The 23,622-nt window shown below is 46.4% G+C and overlaps 1 protein-coding gene across 1 annotated transcript in view; it reads left to right on the top strand.

The window, feature by feature from the left end:
* The first annotated feature begins 15,290 nt into the window (after positions 1-15,290).
* The window catches only part of SQOR (sulfide quinone oxidoreductase), a 50,089-nt gene continuing 41,757 nt past the window's right edge, over positions 15,291-23,622 (top strand). The window contains exon 1 of the mRNA XM_047075150.1: positions 15,291-15,385. The gene's annotated coding sequence lies outside the window, so the exon portion shown is untranslated. The remainder of the gene's footprint in view (positions 15,386-23,622) is intronic.

Below are 23,622 nucleotides of genomic sequence, written 5' to 3'. Positions count from 1 at the left end.
TCCAGCACCGTTTTGTTCATAGCACTGTATACCTCCCTTTATGTTTCTTATTTTAAACATTTCACTCCTTTGCTTTCCCCTCCTGTCATCTTTCTGTTAATGTTCTCTGTAGATTGTATCACAAAATGAGTGGTCCACTCATGGAATCCTTTTCAGAAAGGTGATAGAAAGTGTTGTGAAAAGAGTCTGGGTGAAACAACCCAACTTCATAAAGTTATTTACTATCTGAGAATAGAAATAATAACTACACATTTTAGTAATTTGGTAGGAAGTGCTTCATAAGGATCCCTGCATGAATCGCCTGTAAATAATGAAAATTTCTAGCTAATAGGATACCTGGGTGGCTCAGTAAGTTAAGCATCTAAGTCTTGATTTTGGCTCAGGTCATGATCTCACGGTTCGTGGGTTTGAGCCCCACTCTGTACTGACAGCATGGAACCTGCTTTGGATTCTCTCTCTCTGTCTCCCTCCCTCCCTCTCTCTCTCTCTCTCTGTCCTGTCCCCACTGCCCTCTCAAAAATATATAGATATTTAAATTTAAATTTGTGTAACCCGTGAGTCCGTGGACTTCTGTGGATGGCCTTTGGAGGGGACATGAACTCTCATAAATCCCTTGTAGAATTTTGTATGTGTTTCCCAGGATTGGGTCTGTAGATTTCATTAGATTCTCTTATGTACATGTAAAATTTCCTTCAAAGCAATGATCCTTAATCATTAAACCTCCAAACTTCACTGTGAATATTAAAAAAAAGTTACTTAGTTTCTAGGTTTTCCTTTTGGATGAAGATAGTTCAGTTTTTTTGTTTGTTTTTTGTTTTTCAAACTCACTCAAAACCCAGAGATCAAGAATTGCATGCACTACCAACTGAGACTGTCAGGCACCCCGATAGTTCCTGTATTATGTACTTGTTCAAAGACTGTGTTTATACGGATTAATCAGTTATTTGAGATTTGCTCTGTTGCACATTCATACTGTTTCAGCTCTGTTTTGCATGTATGTGGCCAGATGCCACCTAGTCTTCAGGTTAGCATTTGGGTGAGGGCAGGTTTATTTCAAAGCCATTGAGAGAGTGAAGAGAGTAGTCAAGGGAGACAGTTTTAACGGCTAGTTTAAAAAGCACTTAAAGCAAAAATTCCAAAAAACGCAATGTGAAGGAAGGGCAGTCAAAGAGAGGGTAGGGAAAATTTGGAGCAGTGTGGGAGTGGTAATCAAGAAAGACGATTGTTTTTCAGTAGCTCGATGTCGGGAACTGGAAAAAAAAAAAAAAAGGAAAGGCAAGAGTGAAGTAGAAGGGGAGGCAATGTATCTTTTGTAGACCCGTGTATCCTGAAAATAAGGGAAGTTGATAGGCATGTACAGAATAATAAATTAGTAATATTCACCAATTTAGGATAAGGTCGCCCCCTACTGTCACTTCATTGTAAATTGGAGAGAAAGTTCTAGCCTGCTGTTCCTTCCGGTTTCGATCATAAAGACACTCTGTTCTCAATGTGTTTCAGGCCTGCAGTGCTCAAATCTGGATAAGGATGGGGCTGAAAATGTCTGAGTGCGTATGGGTGTTGCTCACTCCTATTCTAGGCTTGACTTTTATTCCAACTTTGGAAAAGACAGTCAAAAAGTATATTGAACACTGCAAGGGAATACTAAGTAACAAAATTGTGATGTGTGTTTAGACCTCAACATTCCTGGCCTCTGCTTTGATCCTAAAACTTTGCAGTATGTAGGGCCTTAGAAGTAGTGGTTAGGATTGTGGACTCTGAAGTCAGACTGCTGTGGTTTATATTTGGGCTTGGACTTGCCTGACCCCTGTGTACCTTACTTTCCTAAGCTGTAAGGTTGGGATAAATGTTTCTGGGTTTATAAGTTAGAAGATTTTACGATATCCACAGGAAAACAAACTAGTTAGAGCTCACGAACTGTTGGACGTTGTAGTATCTTGATGGCACATATCCACGTGGGGGTCTTGGTGCTTATTTTGCCCCTTTTTACATGTTTTTTGCTCACAGGGTTTCTGTTGCCTAGGATCCTTCATCCTCTAATGTTTATTACCTGTTGAGACACCTATTCATTCTTTGCAACTCAAATGTCACTTACGGTTTTTCAAGCCACTTCCCAAAGACTTTCTTTTTTCTTTGTGTTCTGTAGTAGTTAATAATACATTTGGCATTTACAGTATTAGTTATGTGCTCACAAGTCTCTTCAAGATCAAGGATACTTCATGGTCATCTTTTTATTCCATGGTGCAGTAGTGGACCATGGTCTACAGTTGGTGTATATTAGGGTTCTCCAGAGAAACAGAACCAATAGGATAGGTGTGTGTGTGTGTGTGTGTGGAGAGAGAGAGAGAGAGAGAGAGAGAGAGAGAGAGAGGAGAAAGAGATTTAAGGAATTGGTTCTTATGATTGTGGGGGCTGGTAATTCCAAAATCTGCAGGGCAGGCTGGAGACCCAGAGAAGAGCTGATGTTGCAGCTTGAGTTCAAGGGCAATCTGGAGGGAATTCTCTCTTCCTCAGAGGACCTCAGTGTTTTCCTCTTGAGGCTTTCAACTAATTAAGGGCCACCCACAGTAAGCAGGTACTCTTACATCTAGACTGGCATTTGACCAAATACCTAGATACCATGAACTAGCCAAGTTGCCACATAAAATTAACCTCAGTTAAGAGATTGACTTGAATCTAGTAAGAGAGAGATATACAGATATTAAAAGCAGCTATAATAAAAAGCTGGCTTGCAAGAATGTGAGATAAGGAATATTGCAATAGAAAGATCAAATTTCTGCAATTCAAACATGCCTCGGGAGCCTATAATCCTTGGATAATCCATGGTACCTGCTTCCATTAATTCACTTAGACTAAAACAAGTGATAGCCAGTTTTAAGACCTTGGGAATCAAATGAGCTCAGAGATCATGAATGTACTGTTTAGATTTATACTTTCTCTATCAAGTACGTCTGTTTCAGTCTCTTAAGAATAGCTTCAAGGAAGGAGGTGGACGGTTTTAGAGCAGGCTCAACGGATGAGCACTTGCTTCGATTTCTAATCCGATGTGGCACAGATGGGATGATGCTGCCATCTTGTGGTACTTTTTGCTCCCCTAGTTCTATAAATTCTAGTATTGTCTGATGAAATTTGGCCTGTTTTCGACTATACTTTTAGGTAAGTCATGATTTTCTGTATGGTCTGAACTTTTGTTTGAACAGTGAGGTGTTTGAAAGTAATCTCTGTGAAGCAGCTGATAAAGTTTAAAATTACATTTTTCTAACTTTTTTGAGTCTTTTAGTTTTTGGTTTTTTTTTAAGATTTAAAAAAGAATTACTTTGACTACAATCCACCCCCCCTATATGGGGTTTGAACTCACGACCCCAACATCAAGAGTCACATGCTCTACTGGCTGAGCCAGCCAGGGACCCTGAGTCTTTTAGTTTGATGGTGGGCTTGAGGGCTTTTTTCTTCTTCAGTCATGTAATCTATCATCAACCATACTCAGCATCCTGTTCTAAGGCTAAAAAGATTTTGCTTTGGGAAATTTCTGTGTTTTTATTCCCCTGAGCCTCCACATCGGCCTCAGCTGATAGGATTTGGGGTGGGCACTTGACCCAAGGGCAGCCAACCTATAGGCCACTTGGTGAAAAATTAGCCTGGCATTAAAAACTTTGCGTAAATGGGAATTACATAGACTCTCGTTGGTTTAGTTGATTATTGTCTTGGGACTATGTGTTAGAATACTCAGAATCAGCCCTTTAGTAATTGAAGGAGGAATAAAAAGACAGATGCAGACAGAGAACAGCTGAGTGTCAAATGAGGAGGAGTAGGGAACCATGAACTTCCACTTCTTGAAAGGGGTTGAGGTCATCAGACCCCTCAACATGCCTTGGATCCTGAGAAGTTTTCCTGCAGAAGGCTCTGTGTGACTCACGTGCTGGACTTTTCTTGGGTTCCTACGGGATTTGATTCCTGAGCTAAGTTTACTATTTCCCACAGGGATCTTATAATACCACCCTCCCTCTCCTACCTTTCCCACTTATGAGGTAACCTTAACAAATCTCTATTTATTGCAACTAGAAGCCCCTAACACTGTCATTGTTTTTCAGGTTGTCCTAGCATTTTGTATTTTTCAAAGTGTTTTAATATGCATTATCTAATTTAATAATAAGGATGCTACTTAGGAGTGTATGTATCTCCCTGCCTACTCATCCAGGAATTCAAGGAAGAAGATGACGATGACCAGCACCCAGATGCGGTCCTACCATCAACCACACACCTGTTCTCATTGTTCATTGGGTTTTTTCTTTTCTTCTCTTGTTTTGTTCAATTTCTTAGAGTAGTGTCATCTCTGACTGGATTGCTGATCCTGCTATATTTGCAGCTCATTCTCAAGCCTAACATTCTGAGCCCCAGTTCCGTGGAACATCTGGTACATGCAGGTGCATTACTACACATGTTGTATAACCGCGGTAGTAGAAGGTGATCACCGTAACACTGTATTCTTATCACCGTGTTATAGATGAGGACAGGTGGTGGAGCTGGGATTTGGTTTAGAGGAACACCCAAAGCTACCCCATTGCTGGGGAACTTTCTTGGGCTGGAGACCCTAGAAACAGAGATTAAATGCTCTAACTTGAGAGTTTAACTCTTTTGATAAAACTATACCAGTGATGGGGAGTTACATGGATGTACCACTTCATCTGCTAATTCCCTTAATCGAGTCTGACAATACAGGAAGAACAGAAGTGGAAGAGGCATGCGTTCCTCCATTAGGAGAGAGCCGAGTGGGAGGAAGGCACAGAAGTCTTTGATTTTCCTCCAAGGCTGTTTTAATTCTAGACTGACCGTGAAGCTCCACACCTCTCAGAAAGAAACAAGCAACGGAGAGACGAACTGGGTGGGATGTGGTTCACAAGCCTTGCCTTGAGATGATGACGAGGACGAGGATGGAGTTGACAGAAGACAAGTCACACTGCTAGGAGAAATGAACAACTCCTGTGTGGCCAGGACATTCCCGTTATGGCTGTTCTGAGACATGTCACCATCGCCACCTCAAGAAAGCTTTTTTTTTTTTTTTTAATGTTTATTATTTTTGAGAGAGTGTGCACGAGCTGGGGAGGGGCAGAGAGAGAGGGAGATAGAGGATCTGAAGCGGGCTCTGTGCTGACCACAGACAGCCCGACGCGGGGCTCGAACTCATGCACCGTGATCGTGACCTGAGCTGAAGTTGGACGCTTAACCGACTGAGCCACCCAGGCGCCCCAAGAAAGCTATCTTTGATGTGGCCTTGCTGAGCCTGCATTTCTGGATCTTCAGCCTACCTCTCAGCTCCGTCTGTTCTGTACTTTAATAGCTTTGGGGGAAGAGCACAGCTAGAGTTAGAATCCCCGTTTTCTCACTGGGGGGGCCCTAAGTACTTCAGTTTCCCTTGGGGGTAAACGTGCAGCCCGGAGGTGAACCCTAACACTTTTCCAACATTAATTAACATTATAAGACACCTTGTATTCTGTGGCTGTCAAGTAGCATTGACTCCTGGACTGTCGTTTTCGCTCAATAATGACACCAGTGTATTTGTTCAGTGCGGTGGCAGCATCCAGGCAAATGAATTCATCTCAGATGAGATGTTTCTGGCCGTTAACTACCTCACAGTGTGGGCCTCACACAAATCCTGCGGTCCATAAGTTTACCCTCTCAGAACAGGGTGGGGAGGGAGGCAGAGAAGAGATTGCTTGTTTGCTTGTGACTGAGGGCAGATGCCCCTTTCCTGTCTGGATTATGATGGGATAAAAGTCTAATGGTAAGTACAGGAGGTGAGGCATGATGAGTCACCTCGCCTCTCTGCAGTCCACCCTGGAGTTTTCTTACCCTACTGACTCACCTCCTCTCCCCAGAGAGCTGTCACACTCAGCAGCAGCTTGTGGCACCTTACAAGTCAGACCTGATGTTAAGGATGGAGACTGGCAATTAAATCAGACTGTGCCACATCCACCTCAGTTGAGGGTTCCCATCGTGGCCATGAGAACATGCCTGGCACACCTCTACCTACAGGGACCATCACTGACCAAGGGCCCCCAGCTGTGGTTCTCCGAGACCCATCTGCATTTGCACTGAGGCGGGCTTCCCATGGGCTGCTCCTGGGAAAGACAGGACTTCTCTGACGGTCAGCTTTGGCTAAAGGACTCCCCATGGGTATCACTGAAGTTCTGCTCAGCAGTTTAGGATCCTCCCCTCCCCACCCCCCACAACTTCCTTCCTTTTCTTCTTCATTCTGGCAGGCAGTACAAGAAGGAATAAAGAGGTTGACGGAAGTAGACATGCTGGAAAGGCTGTATCATGTAAGGCCAAAAGATGCAACGGAGAATATGTGCCATGAGAGAGCACAGGACATATCACCAAGTCATCACAATGCACTGGTGACAGGGCCACCAGCATCACTAAGAGGTTTTGCAGGCCAGGAATGGTGGAGTTTCTGAGAAGTGATTATAAACTGAGCATGTTAGCACATGGGAGGATTGATAGAGGCCAGGGGGTGGCTCTTAACTGCTGAAAGCCCCGAGGCCAGACTTCCCTTACTCACCAAAAGGCAAGGTTGGAGGGTAGTCCATGGGCTTTACGGCAGGGGGTTGTGGAGATGGTTAGTGGACCTTGGTGTCAATTTTGCATCAGGGGACATAATAGGCAAATAGTCAACAAGGTGCCACTTAGCATCCGTAACAGGGGTCAGCAACTTTGTAGGTAATGGGCTATATAGTAAATATTTTAGGTTTTGTAGGTCACATCAGCTGTTACAGTACAAAAGCACCCACAGACAATACGTAAACCAATGAGTGTAGCTATGCGTCAATAAAACTTCCTTTACAAAAACAGGCGGTTGTTTGATTTGGTCCATGGGCCATTGTTTGCTGATCCCTTATCTCTTTTTTTTTTTTTTTTTTAAATCAAAATTAGAGGAGCAACAAGCTGGTGGCAGTCACTTCAATACGAAGTCATGATCTCTTGGGGCGCCTGGGTGGGACGGTTGAGCGTCTGACTTTGGCTCAGGTCATGATCTCACAGATCATGGGTTCAAGTCCCGTGTCGGGCTCTGTACTGATGGCTCAGAGTCTGAAGCCTGCTTCGGATTCTGTGTCTCCTCTCTCTGTCCCTTCCCCTACTTGTGTTCTGTCTCTCTCAAAAATAAATAAACATTAAAAAAAAAAAAAAAAGAAGTCATGATCTCTTGCTCAGTTCCCAGACTTGAGTCAGTTTTGAGATCTGGAGCCCACTGATTAAAGAGGTGTCTGGAGGAAGGACCCTGCAGCACTCTGGCTTGTACAGACTGTGACAATTCCCCCAGTCCTTCCTCAAAGGAACCCATGGCCATTTACTTAGGTGACTGTTCACTAGGACTGTTGGACAAAAGATTCTGAGTTGATCCTGATACATAGAGACCTAAAGAGGCATCATGGCCCCCCTGTTGGAAAGGGGGCCTATGAGGACCAAGTAAAAAATTAGGTCCTGCATGAAGTCCAGTTTACAATGGGTCTACTGGGGCCACAGCCCCATCCAGGGGCCACACTAGATCTTTTCCCATCATTGACACCCCTAACACAATGGGGGCAGCTAGCAGGGGTGACAGCACCGGGTTGAACCTTTTGCAACACCCTTTCCTGCTTCAGCTCCACTCAAAGCGGCAGCCTTCTGTGCCACCCAACATATGATCCAGAGAAATATCCCTGGGGTGGAAAGTGTTGCCTCTAGCACACAAAGAGGTCTACAAGGCACTGTACTTCCTTCTTTGTGATGGGATAGTATGATGCAGCAGTTTGTTTTCTATCTCAGAAGGGGATGTCCCAGAATACCCCTGGCCTCTGGAACTCTAAAAATGTCACTGAAATGGCCTGTTCCTGACTCTTCATAGAGTTTTCTCCCATCCTCTGAAGTGAATGCATCTTACTGAGACCTGTAGCATTTTAGCCTCTCTTACTCGACCTGTCTAGTCAGCTGGATGTCATCAGTGAAATGGGTCAGTGTGCTCTTCTCTTACATGTCTAAGAAGCCCAGAGCTCTCAGACTGTATAATGATAGGAAGTGGGAGATTTTTTAAAAAATGTTTGTTTTTGAGAGAGAGAGAGAGGGAGCAGGGGTGGAGCAGAGAGAGAGGGGGACAGGGGATCTGAAGCAGGATCTGTGCTGACAGTAGACAGTCTGATGCGAGGCTTGAACTCACAATCCGTGAGATCATAACATGAGCCCAAGCCGGATGCTGAACTGACTGAGCCACCCAGGCACCCCGCAAGTGGGAGAATTAACATAACCCTGAAGCAAACTGTAAATTGAATGTTGTCTATTTTCCCTGCCCACAGAGTCCCAGCCAACACTTGTCTCTGGGGGCTTAAGAAGTGTCTCATCCACAGGTATGGAATCCCATTCAGCAGAGCATCGAACCAGGAGATCTACATCAAGTGAAGGAGGTGTAGGAGAGGGTCATAGCTATGAGATCCTCTGGCTGTGTCATGTACTGCACCACCCAGAAGTAACTGGTCTTACAGATTGTTGGAATGGCCTTCTAAAAGCCAACGGAAGCTCCATCTGTGAGAAAGCACTCTGAGAAGGTGGACTGATGTCCTTCAGGACATGGTGTATTTATTAAATTAGAGACCTCCACATGGTACTGTGTTCTCACTAAGAAGGATACAAGGGTCTGAAAACCAAGGGGTGGAAGCAGGAATGGCATAACTTACCATCATACCTAATGACCCACGGGAATTTATGCTTCCTTTCCTTGAAACTCTGGGCTCTGCATGATTGGGGTTCCTGGTCCCAGAGCATGGGTCCTGGTCCCAAGTACTTGATGGTTGGAGCACCCTTCCCAGAGGCACAGTGAAGATCCCACTGAATAAGAAGTTATGACTGCTGACTTTGGAGTTTTGTGTCCAGGGACAAGCAGGCAAGAGAGGAGTTGCTATACTAGCAGGAATAACTGACCCTGATCCTCAGGAGGAGGGGAGCTACTTTTACACAACAGGGGCCAGGAGGAATGTGTGTGGGACTCAGGTGGGCACCTCCTATGCTCCCTTGCCCGATTAGAACTGTGAATAGGACACATGCAGCAACCCAGCCTGAGAAGGGAAGGTATAATTATCAAGTGTTCAAACCCCTCAGGAATAAGGTCTGGTCACACACCAGTGAAGCCCCAAGACCTGCTAAGGTGAAGCTGAGGCTGAAGGCGGTTTAGAATGGATGGTGGAGAAGGGAGAAGGTGAGTATTCACTGTGGCCTTGAGATCAATTGTGATGATCTTGGGGGTCTGTAGTTCATCCAGTAAAGGCCTTCTGAATTGTTTCACAGGAGGAGGGAGGTCAGGAGGCCCATGGTAGAGCTGCTCTCTGCACCTTTATGGACAGGTAGATCTGTGTGGCCCAGGAGGTACACAGTGGGGCCAGGAGACCAGGCCTCAGCCCGCCAACTATAGGGAGCATAACTGAACAAGGACCCCAACCACTTCACGCTGAATTCTAACACCACATTTTTGCTAAAGTATGCTTCCCATGGGCTGCTCCTAGTCAATGACTGAGTTCAGCAGGGATATTAAAGCAAGCCCAGGGCCTCTTGTTCAAATTTTGTTAAGAATTTCAAGGCGGCGGGGCACCTGGGTGGCTCAGACGGTTAAGTGTTTGACTCCTGACTTCTGCTCAGATCATGATCTCACGGTTCATGGGATCGAGCCCTGTGTATGGCTCTGTGCCGATAGTGCAGAGCGTGCTTGAGATTCTCTCTCTCCTTCTCTCTCTGCCCCTCCACCCTCAAAATAAATAAATAAACATTAAAAAAATAATTTTAAAACAACAGCAGCATAGCATTAAACCAGGTGTGGGTCCTGTGTGACTACAGGTCATATTCTCATTAAGCTGGCTTTGCCTAGGAGATACAGGTATCCCCCAGGCTGACTTTGGCTTGATAACTTTGTTGAAACTTCTTTAGACTATACAGCTGTCTAGAAAGCTTCCATTCAACCTTCCTTCCCTCTCTTCTTCTATTAGGGTCAGACTTACATCATACTCTGATGGTTATCCCAACCTTCTCCAGCTTCCTCCTCATTTTTTCTCCCAAGAATTTCCTAATAAAATCCTTGCATGTTTAATTTAGTACTGGTATCTGCTTCTCGCAAGGCCTAGACTCACACAGCCTTTTAATCCTGCTATGCTATCACATATGTATGTAACAGACCCTTCAGCATGACTTTGAGGGTTTTCTTCCCAGCAATAAAAACAAGTCAGGCCCCCTGTCTCCTGGGTCACAGCTGGATGATACTGCTTATGCACAAAATGGCCTGATTTCAATATTTATTCATTTTTGAGAGACAGAGAGAGATAGAGTGTGAGCGGGGTAGGGGCAGAGAGAAGGAGACACAGAATCTGAAGCAGGCTCCAGGCTCTGAGCCGTCTGCACAGAGCCCCACGTGGGGCTCAAACCTACAAACCGCGAGACTGTGACCTGAGCCAAAGTCAAATGCTTAACCAAGTCACCCAGGCACCCCCAAAATGACCTGATTTCAAATGGGCAACACAGGTTATACAGAGGCTAAACTTTTTTTTTATCCCATTTTCACCATGACTTCTCTCCTGTTTGACAAGGCTGACTGTATTCTGGGCATGAGTTTGTAGTAGAAGTTAAAACTCCTGCAGGAGAAAGAGATACCAGATAGAAAAGGGAGATATCAGTAACAGGAGAGAGGATGCATGTAAGAAACAAGGACAAAAGTAGGGAATAGTTGAGAGAGAAAACAAGGAAGCCTAAAAGTGGCATTTTCTAGAGAAAGACTCTGAACAGGGGTCCCCTTGGATCTTGGATGTTGGTATTCCCAGGGCCAATGTCATTGGCTGCTGGAAAGAGGCTGCTTGCTTTCACTCACTCACTGCTCTCTTCAGGTCCCCAGCCACTTTTTCAGGGTTGTGTCAATCGCCCAACTTTAACAGAGTTACCACAAACCAGGCCCAAGCTCATCCATTCTTCATGCTCCATCTGGAGCTATGGGAATCCCCCAGTCCTCCAGGGAAATGCCTGTTGCGACTTCATAGCCCCTAGAGCTCCCTTCTAAGATGGACTGTTCCTGTGTTACTCAAAACATGTGTAAAAAGTGGTAAGTGAACAACTAGGAGAATTGCTACCTGCTCCAGGGATCAGGAAGACCTTAGATTCCCATACTCCCCCCAGTCCTGAGCTTTTCATCAAATTCCTAGCCCTCCAGGTGCTTATCCATTGTGAGTTATAAGTTTACTGGATTTTTAACACTCCTTTGAGGCACCTGTTTGAACTGTTTTGGTGCTTCTACTCTTACCTAGAGACCATTCTGCTGAGCCCAACACACTTTTATTAGATAAAAGACACAGTGCTAAGCCCTGGGAACAAGAAGATGACACAGTTCCTGTCTTCAATGGGTTTATATTTTTCTTGGAGAGACACAGTTTGTCACATTATACATAACTATATTCGTGGGAGCAGTAAGTAATGATGACTTAAAAAGTGTGAGAGGAACTGAGATGGGGAATGAGGAGACTCACTGCTTGGGGAGGCTTGGGGAGAAAAGGATCTTTGACAAGGAGCCAACCATCAACTCCATAGAAAAACACTCACTGCATGTATGTGCCCCTGAGGATGGACTGTGCCCCTTCCCCCCTTTTGCTTCGTCTCTTGGGAGTATCACTCCCACACTCAGGTTTAACTTTATGTCTAAGGGGCATTTTGGGTGCAGTATATCTGCCTGTAGAGCAAACAGTTAGCTTTTCCACGTCTCAAATCCCTCCCATCTTTGAGAAACTGGGTTTAATATTCATGCACCAGGGCAATGTTTGTACCGTTCCATTTGTCTTCGGGCAGGCACGTTGAACTTCTTTCTCTCCAGTACCCAGTATAACACCTGCCTGAACACTGGATAGCAACAATAAGAAAAACTATAATACTATAGTTACTTTAGTAATTACCACTTACAGAATACATATTCTATGCCACGTATGGTACCGATCACTTTATATGTATTAACTCTTTTAATTTTCGTAAGGATACCATGAGGTAGGCGCTTTAAAACATACCCATTTTACTGATACAGTTAACTGAGGTATATTAATACATTCTCTTTGAGACTGGTGGTGTACAAACCCAAAGTATATGGGTCCTCATAGTCCCACACACTCCTAAGTATTCATGGCCTAAGAGACACAATGTTTATTCTTCTTGTGTATCCTGGAGATAGGAGGGCAGGTTTTATCTCTATTTTATAAACAAGGAAGTTTGGGCAAAAAAGAATTGCCCCAAACTGAGTCTGAGACTAAGTCTCTGAGAAAGACTTCATTCCGGATCCAGTATTATTTTTCCATCCTAGGAGACTCCCATGGATGGAGAGTCTGATCCCGCCTGAGCCACACCTTCACGCCACAGCATTCGAACACAGGATTCAGCAGAACCCCTTGTTGCTGTAGGACTGTGGGTTTCCACTATCATACCACCTTGCTTATGTATGTAGAAGCCATCTATATTAATAAGATCTTATATTTGTGGAGCCGATAGTAAACAGCTTCTTTTTTGTTTTGTTTTGCTGCCCAGTGTTCATCCCCTTTCCCCATGGCGGGGTGGGGTGGTGGTGGGGAGGCGGTGGGGGGAACGCCCAACATAAGAATACTTGTGGAATTCAGAGGGGCCGGATGTGCTCGCTCTCTGCTTTGATAGCTACAATGCTGGCCTTTGACATAGATTTGGTCAGTGGACACTCCCACCGAGGACTGGAATTCTCATTCCCTTTATATTTGTGTCATTTGTGAAAGCAGTTGGGAGCATTCTTCTGGTGCCAGATGGTGTTGTGTTTTCTGGTTTGTTTTTTTTTTTTTTTTTTTTTTGATTCTGCAGAGCTGTCTTGATTCCTGTCCACTTCTCCTGCCATTATTACTTCATCATTCTGGTAGTTCTATGAACCCCCCTGAGAGCCTTTATTTTTTATTTTATTTAAAAAAATTTTTAATGTTTATTTATTTTTGAGAGACAAAGTGCAGGGAGGGGCAGAGAGAGAGGGAGACACAGAGCCCGAAGCAGGCTCCTCTGAGCTGTGAGCACAGAGTCCTATGCAGGGCTCGAACCCAGGAACCACAAGATCATGAACTGAAGTTGGGACGCTTAACCGACTGAACCACCGAGGTGCTCCCCTGGGAGCCCTTAATATCCCTTTTTCTACACGAGGTCTCCTGCTTGTTACCAAGAATGTCGACTGAGATAGAGCCCTTTGTAGTGCGTGAAGTGCTTCTGGTCTGAAAAACAACTTCATCTTCTATGTAACCGATGAGGAATCTCTAGCTCTCCTGGAGCCTGATAGCAATTTTAGTTCTTATTTGACATGGAGGATGGCTCTGAGGAAAACAGCACATTTGGGAGAGGTGGGGGCAGCTTTTAAAAACTCAGCATGACTCTATCATTATGCCCTGTTTGCCGCTGTGGGTCTGTGGCTGCCCGGCGGTCTGGCTGGATGATTGCTGTGTGTGCCGCTCTGTCCCAGCAGTGGGGACCCGGGAGGAACCCAGCCCCAGTTCCCCTATAAGTGTCACTGCAGGCCCTCAGAAGCTGACGTCACCTTCACCTCGGCCGGGCTGCTGTCTCAGCTAGGGAGGGTGTGCTGGGGCCAGGGAGTGAGCCTTTTCTCTAGCTACTCTTCCACCCAGGGAAGAGCGGGAAGGGACAGGGTGGGGCTTGCTGGGGAGCTGAGCGGGGAGTACTGTTTACAGCTGCCTGTTTGCAGGACCGGCCTCTCTACGTGCCCTTCCTTCCCACCTTCCCTTTCTTGTTCTCCAGAGGCTCCCTTTCTCTGTTCCATTCCCTATTCCCGCCCATTCCCGTTGCTGGCCCTTCCTGCTCAGGAGCCTGCACCGTCTTCCCAGAGCCATGTCAGTTTGCTTTTCCTTCTCCTAAACGTTCCCGAATTGGGTTGAGTTCCTCTCGGTGTGAGTCCTTTTTCTTCCCACCTTTAATGATGCTTTTCCTAGACCCCCATCTCCACAAGTGCACTTTGACTACTTAGCGAGCCCCACGTGGGGAGGAACCAAGTCTGTTTTGTCAACAGCATATGACCAGGGAGCAGGCAGAAGGCTTGCTTGACACCTCGAAGGCAGGGACTGGGGAGTATCCATCATATGAAAGAATGACTGCATGAGTGAGTGAGTAACCTCTTAGCTCCTTCCTGGCTGTCTGATGTTACAGTTGGTCACTGATCTTCTTGGAAGAAGGAAGGGTGTTAGGGGAGGCGTGATGCCTCCAACTTTATTCTTTTGTCTCAAGATTGCATTGAATATTCTGGGTCTTGTGGTTCCCTACAAATTTTAGGATTGTTTGTTTTATTTCTGTGAAAAAAAAAAGTCATTGGAAGTTTTGTAAACATTGTATCGAACCTATAGATTGCTTTGGGTAGTATGGACATTTTAACATTAATCCTTTCAAGCCATGAGCATGGACTATGTTTCCATTTGTGTTTTCTTCTCTTTCATTCATCAGCGTCTTGCAGTTTTCAACGTCTTCTAGCTTCAAATTGCAGTAAGGCCTTGGGGACACCCCATATTTATCATGAAAAGGTGCCGCTCCACCTGATTTGGTGGAGGACCGCTCATCTACACTTTGCAACCCCCTTGAAAGAGCAGCCAACTGAAAATGTCCAGTTATGAAGGTAGTATGGAAGACGGCGTGAAGGCTAGTGGCTGAAGCCAGCTGACCCCAGCCTGTGCCTTGAGATGAGAGCGCGGCTCCGTCGTTTACCAGCGTTTACCAAAGCAAGTGGCTGGGCTTCTCTGAGCCACGGTGGCCTTATCTGTGAGGTGTGCGCTAGGGTAGCTGTTTTCCTGGGACGTCCTGGGAACCGGGCGGGAAGCACGCACCCAAAGTGCCTGGCTTCAGTCCACAGCCCTGCCTCCACCTTTGCCCCTCCCAGTTACGCAGTGCAGGTGGCACAGGCCAGGAGAGTGGGTGGGGAAGGAGGACTTGAGGGAAGGGGGGGGGCGGGAGTGACAGGTGGCCCCAGTGCCCTTCGCAGGCGCGCGCTAGGACGCCGGCCAGTTTCCAGAGCGCCCCAGGGGTAGGGGCGAGCGTGCCCCGCGGGCAGAGGTCTGGGCCCGCGGGACCCCGCGTTCCTGGCTCTGTCCTCTGGGCGCGCTCAAAGCCGGGGTCCTGTCTGCACTTGGCCTCGGCGTCAGGCTGCGGCGGCAGGCGGGGCAGCGGCAGGGCCTTTCCGGACCTTTCTTGCGGGGAGCCCTGCTCTCCCCGCCTCCAGCGTCCGCCCCGGGGCCGGGCAGGCGGGCGGGCGGGGCCCCAGCCGCGGCGCCCAGCCCGGGCAGGGATCCGCCGCTTTTGCTGCGCGGACACTGTGGCCGGAAGCTCCGCTCGCCCCTGGGTAAGAGGCCTCCCGCGGCCGATCTCGGGCCCTCGGCCAGGGGAGGGGGACCGGGCGGGGACACGGGTCACCCCAGAGGCTGGTTGTGGGCCCACCTCCGCCCACGCAGCTGGCACCGTGCGTCCCATCCCGCTTCACACCCTCTCCCCACCCGCGACCCCCGCCGTTCTCGCTGCCCTAGTCTGGAGCTCGGGGGTGGTGCTCACGCTTCCTTCCCGGAGCGTCAGGTTTCGGGGGCGCGGAGGGGCCAACCTGCGAGGGGAGGTTGAAAACTGAGGTATCCGTGGGTTTGGTGTGTGGGAATTTCTGGCGCCTTCCACTTGTTGAATGTGCCACTTAGCACCGTCCCGGGACACCAATAAGTGCTCAGCCTCGGGGACCGGAGGTTGACAGCCCGTCTGAACGCAGCGGGGACCCATTTATCCTCTGACACTGCGCGTGGGACAGAGGGGGGACTCAAGGAATCAGCTTCGCCGGGAGCAAGCAGAGGAGAGCATTCAGGGCTCGTGCCGAACGGGAATTGGTGGAAAGGAGAGAAAAGTTCTTTGGTGGAATCGGGCGTCTTAGCATTTGCTCTTCATCTCTCTTAATTAGGAAAATCCCAGCCTAGCTTTTTGCTCAAAGACATCGGGAGAAGAGCCTCTGCGTCTGCCTCGGCTTCTCATTGCTGTAATGTAGGGTTCTGACCCACCTTTGTGCCATGTACCCCTTTGGCAGTTCTGGGGAGACTAAGGATGCCTTCTCAGAAAAATACTTTTTAAAAGTTAAAAAAAATTTTTAAAACATATTTATTTATTTTGAGAGATAGAGCACAAGCTGGAGAGGGGCAGAGAGAAGGAGAGGCAGAATCCCAAGCAGGCTCCACATCATCAGTGCAGAGCCCGACTAGGAGCTCGAACTCACAAATTGTGAGATCACTATCTGAGCTGAAATCAAGAGTCAGATGCTTAACTGACTGAGCCACCCAGTCGCCCCTGAAAGGCCAAGCATTATAAAGAAAGCTATTTCCAAAGCTCTTGTCAAAATATTAAAAAGAATTTATAATGTAGTAATATATGTGCGTTTAAGAAAACCTAATGCATTGGGGCACCTGGGAGGCTCAGTCAGTTGAGCGTCTGACTTCAGCTCAAGTCATGATCTCACGGTTTATGGGTTCCAGTCGTTTGTGGGTTCGAGTCCTGCGTGGGGCTCTGTGCTGACAGCTCAGAGCCTAGAGCCTGCTTCAGATCTATGTCTCCCTCTCTCTCTGCCCCTCCCCTGCTCGCGCTCTGTCTCTTTGTCTCTCTCTCTCAAACATAAAATGAACATCAAAAAAAAAAAATACCCTAATGCATTAAAGATCTGGCCTCAGTCCACAGCCCTGCCTCCCCCTTTGCCCCCCCCCCCAGTTATGCAGTGCAGGTGGCACTGGCCGGGAGAGTGGGTGGGGAAGGAGGACTTGGGGGAAGGGGGGGCGGGAGTGACAGGTGGCCCCAGCGCCCTTCTGGGGATCTGACAGCTACCATAATTTTGAAGTAGTAATGAGCATAAACTGTATTTCAAGATATAGGCAACCCCTGTAATAAAAGAGAACATCTGCAGTTTCTTTTGGCGACAATCATAGGTATTGCTAATGCTGCTGTGGTTTTTGCCAACACGTACAATTGAAAAAAATGTTAAATTTCAGTTAGAGATTGGTGAAAGTAGAGATGTGATTTTTTTTTTTTTCCATTCAAGTTCACACCTTAGGGTAAGATACCCCCCTGATAGTGGGAAGGACAGTGCCCAAGGTCAGGTGACATAGCTGTGGTCTTGACACTTCCATTGACCTAGCAGCATGACCTTGGCTTTGAACTTCTTTGCACCTTAGATTCTTCACTGCTCAGTGGGGATAATCATGTCTTGCCGCGTGTTTAGAGTACCCAGCACTGTACCTGACACAGAGATGTGAATGGTTACATTTGTTAGAACTTGTGTGTCTTCCTCACTGGACTACAAGTTTATGGCCATCACCATTGGTATCACCAGTCCTGGTACATGGAAGGTACTCAGTAAATATTTATTGAATGAATAAGTGGGTTGGAAAGGGTTGCTTATGATTATATCTGAAAAAACCAAAATTCATCAAGGAGACAGCTGGTAGTTTGAGATATGTCTAAAATTTGGGCTTCTCCTCCTCCTCCTTCTTCTTTTACTGGTTGAACAAATATATAAACACATCTGGAGTTGGCGAGCTTGAGATATCATTCAGGACGATAGGTTGTGTGTGTGGGTCTGTGCGGCTGGTGTTCTACCAGAGAAAATGAAATTGAATGTTGATAGGAAGCCAGGATTCCTCTGCAGAGCAGTTTCTCTTCCATCTTGCCTATGTCTAGGCCTGTTAATCCTATGTGTTGCAACACAGGAAATGTCTAATAGGGAACGGAGACAGACCCATGATGAGGCATTTCTGGGCATAGATACACATTTCTTTTTCCTCTTTGCTTCTTATCTTTCCCTGCCCACCACCCATTATGTACCTCCTCTGTGACCCTGAAGATTTGGTAAACAGCAGCAGAGGGGGTAAGTTGCTAGAAGCTGCCCAGACTAGGCCGGAAGCAAACTAGTTGCTGCTTAATTCCCAGCCTTAAAAGTCTATGTAGCAACAATTGTGGATGGTAACAGGAAGAAGAAAAGTAGGTCCAGCCAGCCCTGAGGTTTACTTTGTAAAAGTGCTAAATTGGGGCAGGAAGATGGGGAGAGAACTTTGAAAGGAAGAAGAAATTTAGAACACACTATAGCTAACTATGTCTGTAACTTTGGGAAGGGCAAATACTGGTGTTATGGACTGAATTGTGTCCCTCAAAATTCGTGTGTCGAAGCGTTAATCCCCAGTGCCTTGGAATGTGACTCTATTTGGAGATAGGGCCCCTAAAAAGGTAATTAAGATTAGAGATGATAAGGGTAGGGCTTAATCCAATATGACTGATGTTCTTATAAGAGGAAGCGACACCAGGGCAGGCCTGGTTAATACCTTTGTCATTCTCTGCTGCAATAATTTACAGCACTGATCAATCTAAGGAGTTAGTACAACAAGTATTCCCATTTGAAATATCTTTTTTTTTTTTTTTTTTCTGAGAGGGAGTGGGGAGGGACAGAGAGAGAGAGAGGGAGGGGCAGAGAGAGGGAGACAGAGGATTGAAGTGGGCTCTGCGCTGACAGCAGAGAGCACAATGCAGGACTCAAACTCACAAGCGCCTGATTTCATGACCTGAGCCCAAGTCGGATGCTTAACTGAGCCACCCGGGCACCCCGCAAGTGTTCCCATTTGAGTACTTGCTTGTGAACCTCCGTTTCCCTTTCCCCCTCATTTAGAAGATCACAGCATTTTGGAAAAGGAAGGGACCTTTGAAGCTTCCAGTCCAGTCCTTTATCCTTTGCCGAAGAAAGTGTGGCCCAGAATGGTTAAGGACGAGCCCTGCCTGGCCCTGCCTGGAATGTGGACCCAGTCTCCCAACTCCCTGACTCCTGACACGCCCTCAGACAAAGCTTCACCAGGACGGGGAACTGTGCCATTGGTCAGACATAGGACAGACATGGGCTTAGGGAACCCGGCACACCTGTTACCCAGCCTACCCCTCATTCTGTTCTAACCAGTAAAGGATTGAGTTTGTCATCCCTTCACTCACATTCAAACAACAGATATATAACTTGTAATTAAAGAGTCTTTTCTCATTGTGTGAAGACCTCACACCCTGGATTCCAAGGAACAATATGAGAGATTAATTGGCCAGTCCCTGTTTGTAATGAAATTCCGTGTATGTGGGGCTGAGCCAGAATCCCAGCACTCCTGAGGCTGATGAGTAATTTTATGGTGATCATTTAATAGACTCTGCCTAAGCTGACCCCCTGCTGTGTGACTAGGAGCAAATTAATTCCTCATCAGGCCTTCCTCCCCAGTGTGTCCCATCTACAGTCTGGGGATGGGCTCACACATGCATGTGCAGATGTTGAAAGGAAGCCTGCAATATACTTGACTAGAGGCCAACTGTGAGTGATGGACTTGAAGGAGAGCTAAATTATGACTATTTATACCCCAGAGCATGAGCCACACTCCCATTGGCTAATGCGAGCAGAAAAGCAAGGCACCCCCCGTCCCCCGCCCCACATAATTCAATCAAAACTTTTTACTTTCAGTTGAAATAATCCAGTTGACTGACTTATTTCTTCCTTTTCTGAAGCCAAAGTGTAAGAATTTTCCTTTTGTAAATAGAATTTTTATTTTCTGCGTAGCAAATATGAGGCTGGTGAAATTGTCAGTTCCTCCCCCCTTATTAGGCTTTCTTGATTGTAAAATGCACGTAGCCTAGGGAAACTTGTAGGACATTTTTCGGCAGCAAAGGGGGCCCAAGTCCTCATTAGTAACTCTTTTTCAGTAACTCTTCAAGGACATTTATTTTTTAATGTTTATTTATCTTGAGAGAGAGAGAGAGAGAGAGAGAGAGAGAGAGAATCTGAAGCAGGTTCCATGCTCGGCACAGAGTCTGACACAGGGCTCCGTCTCTCCACTGGGGGATTGTGACCTGAGCTGAAATCAAGAGCCGGACGCTCAACCGACTGAGCCACCCAGGCGCCCCCAAAGAGATTTCTTATGCTTTGTTCCTAAAGAGTTAGGGAACTAAAGAACCCCACTGTGGCTCTAACCCTTGAATCATCAGGAGCAGTACATGATATTTGTTTTCTGGATGATTTGCTCCTGGTCCACTACCAGAGCACTTGCTCCACAGCTTAATATTTAATGTTAAAATATTAAAATATTTAATTGTACAACTCTGTAGAGTTCCAACATGGTCCTGCAGGTCTAAGTGAAGATTGCTTAATTTTGTTCATTTGTTAACAATAAAGTAATCCAGTCCCTGAACGCACAGGCCGCGACAGCACCTCCATTACTCAAGAAGAGGTGTGCCAAGAGGAAGGGTGCGACCTGCATTACGCCTTTGCAGAACAGCGCTCACTGGACTTTTAGGGGGTGTGGTTTCCTTCTCTTCCACCTTGCTTTGGACCTTTACCGCTCTTTGACTAATCCGACACTGTCACTTACACCCTCTCTCATTGTATCCACCTGAGCAAGGTCATGTCCACCTCCTTCCTTCTTTATCCCCTGTGGCTAATTTGTCACAAAAATTCAGTAGGCATGTGTATTCACACCTCCATCTCTGTTGTCACCGTCTTTTCCAAGCACCACACCCCCCACCCCACCTGAGTTTCTGAAACAACCACTTAGGGGATCCTTATGCTCCTGGTCTCTCCTGTTAAAACAGACCACTCTTTTATCGTTGCCGTCTCCCCAGCATCTAGCTCAATGCTTGGCACATAGTAAACACGCGGAAATGCTGAACTCAACGGACTTGCTTCAATTTATCCTCTGTACTTCCCCCTGGGGATCTTCCAAGACATCAGTTGCATCGAGAACGGCCATTAGCAGGGACCATGAGTTCAAATGCACGCCAAGGCGGAGCAGGTGACACAAATGAGTAACATAGACCAGGTGGGGCTGGGGAGAACTGTAACCTTGTGTGGAGTATAGATGAGCAATGACTGCTCAGCTCCAGCTAAGGGTTGACATGAGAGAATGTGGGCCCAGTGTTGTAAGGCCAAAAATCTGGAGGTTTGTTTTGGTGTGATAGCCAAAAATTTTACTGTTGGCATTAATTCAAAATTTGAGAAAACTCTGTGAGTCAACCCAAATACATCTCTGGTCTGCATTTCACCTGTACATTGCTGCTCTGTGACCCCTAGATGGGATTGCAACTGTCCGGGGTTAAGCTCCCAGCCGAAACTTCAGTCATGTATGCTTATCCAATCTTATTTCTCTCTTCCCAGTGGACATCTATCTGCTGTAGTCTGCCCTCTTCCTTGTTCACAGTTATATGATGCTCATTCTAGGTGATTCTGCTTGCCAAACCTCAAACCTAACTCCCTGAAACTACCCCAAACAGGCTCTTCCTTGCCTTCCATGTTTCCTGTTTCATAGAATTCTTTCTTCTGCCACTCGAATGTCAACTTTGCCTTTTTTTTTCCGCCCAGGGTGCCCTTCCCACCTCTCATTCAATCATTCCTTTTCCTCTACCTTGTTCTTATCTGATTCTTTATTTGCATTTCTAATGCCCGGCCCCTAACCAGGCCCTTGTCATTCACACGTAGACCACTGCACTAGACTCCAAACTGACTTCCAGAACTGGTTTGACGCTCCTCCTATTTAATTTGCTCCCTGACACCAGATTCATTTTCTCATAACTTCCCACAGTTCCCCATTTCTCAAAATGGATTTTCAGTAGAAAGCCTCAGTGTGGCCCTTTATTTTATCTTATTATTATTATTTTTTAATGTTTTTATTTATTTTTGAGACAGAGAGAGGCAGAGCATGAGCAGGGGAAGGGCAGAGAGAGAGACACACACACACACAGAATCCGAAGCAGGCCCCAGGCTCCGAGCGCTCAGCACAAGAGCCCGACACAGGGCTCGAACTCACAGACTGTGAGATCATGATCTGAGCCCAAGTCGGACGTCCAACCGACTGAGCCACCCAGGCACCCCATCAGTGTGGCGCTTTAGAATCAGACTGTGATATTTATTTCTTGTCTACTTTTCTACTCCTCTGAACAGCAGCCAAATCTGGTTGGCCTTCCATCGCTCAAACACATTCTGGGCCTTTCCACCTTATCAGCCAGCATCTCTGGGAAACAGTTGGCACACTCAAACATGTTATTAAGAAGGATTTAATAAAATAACTATTTGTAAAGGTGTGGGCAAGGTTAACAGAAACCAACAAGAAGTGAAGCAATCGTATTGATTTGAGGCCTGAAAAAAGCAAAGAGAGGACGTGATTACCAGAACCCTGAGAAAGAGCTGTAGCTGAGGGCCACCCCACAGGAAGTCAAGGCTTTTGGCTGAGCAATACACCCAAGTGGAAGTTAGAAGACAAGAGAGGTGAGTTGATGCCTCACAGGTCAGCTCTCAGGTCTCTGAGCAGGGCAGAGAAGGTTGGAGTGAGGTGTGCAGGGAAGTCACCATATCATTGATTCATTTACTTCTGCTATTCCCTCCTCTTGGTGCACCCTCCCATAGTGTTTCCACTTGTCAAAATGTTGCCAGTCTTTTGCCTCCTGCTCAGATTCTGTCTGTCCCACAAACTTTCATTGATTACTCTTTCATCAAAATACCTAAGGTGTTTGGCTTGTACTGATTACATTGCACTATAGTCACTGAAGTTAAGGGTAGTTAGAAGTGTGCACGCCATTCTCTTACTAGCTTGGGAAGGGATACAGGATAGAACTTTGCGTTTTTCTCCACACTCAGTAAATTTTTTTTGGAATGAATTGTCTCACCTTCATTCATTGTGTGTGCATCTGGCATATAAGGGTATTGAATAAATCTGCTCATCTCTTAATTCATTTTTTAAAGCAAATATTACTGCTGTGGTCTGAATGTCTGTGTTCCCTCCAAAACTTATCTGTTGAAATCCTGGCCCCCAAAAGTGATGGTATTAGTTGGTGGGGTCGTTGGGAGGTGATTAAGTCATTAGCCTTCAGGAATGGGATTATTGCCTTATCAAAGAGGGTCCAAAGAGATCTAGAGCCTCTTCTAACATGTGAGGACATGGGAAAAAGGTCCTCACTCACCATGCTGGTGCCTTGATCTTGGACTTCCCAGCCTCCAGAACCGTGAGAAATAAATTTCTATTTATAGGCTACCCTGTCTCTGGTATTTCATAGTAGTCTGGAAGGACTAAGGCAATTACTGAGATCCTTCATTGTGGCAGGTGCTGTGCTAGGTGCTGGGACTAAAACAATGAGCATGTTACATGAGGTGTTTGTACTGACAGGGCTTACTTTCCAGGGGAATGGAGTACATGGTATTCCTTTGTCCCCTTATTATATTATACCCTCCTGAAATGCCCTGCTCAACGTCCAGCCCAGGTCCTAGCTGCTCTAGTCCCTTCAGCCCAAGTCGATTCTGTAAGTCATGTTGCCTTCCTTGCCCTTCTCGGAACTTTCTTGTGGTCGCTCAGTCATTTGTTGGCATTTTGATGCGTCTTTTTTCCCAGAGAGATTGAAACCTCCTGGTGGTTTTGGACTCTGGTGCTAGACTCTGGTCTTATCTATCCCCACTGGACCATTCCTGTCATCCTCTGGGATGGTCAGGATAGTTGGTGGTAGCAGGCAGAAAACCTCTGTAGTCTACCAAGAGGGTAGCACTAAACTCTCTGGCCACCTCCG

Source organism: Lynx rufus, unplaced genomic scaffold (genome assembly GCF_022079265.1).
Source record: "Lynx rufus isolate CCGP_SWC_20201006 ecotype Redwood Valley unplaced genomic scaffold, mLynRuf1.p SCAF_13, whole genome shotgun sequence".
NCBI classification, from domain to species: Eukaryota; Metazoa; Chordata; class Mammalia; order Carnivora; family Felidae; genus Lynx; species Lynx rufus.
The sequence above is the reverse complement of the archived record's forward strand: the minus strand, read 5'-3'. Positions and strand labels throughout refer to the sequence as shown.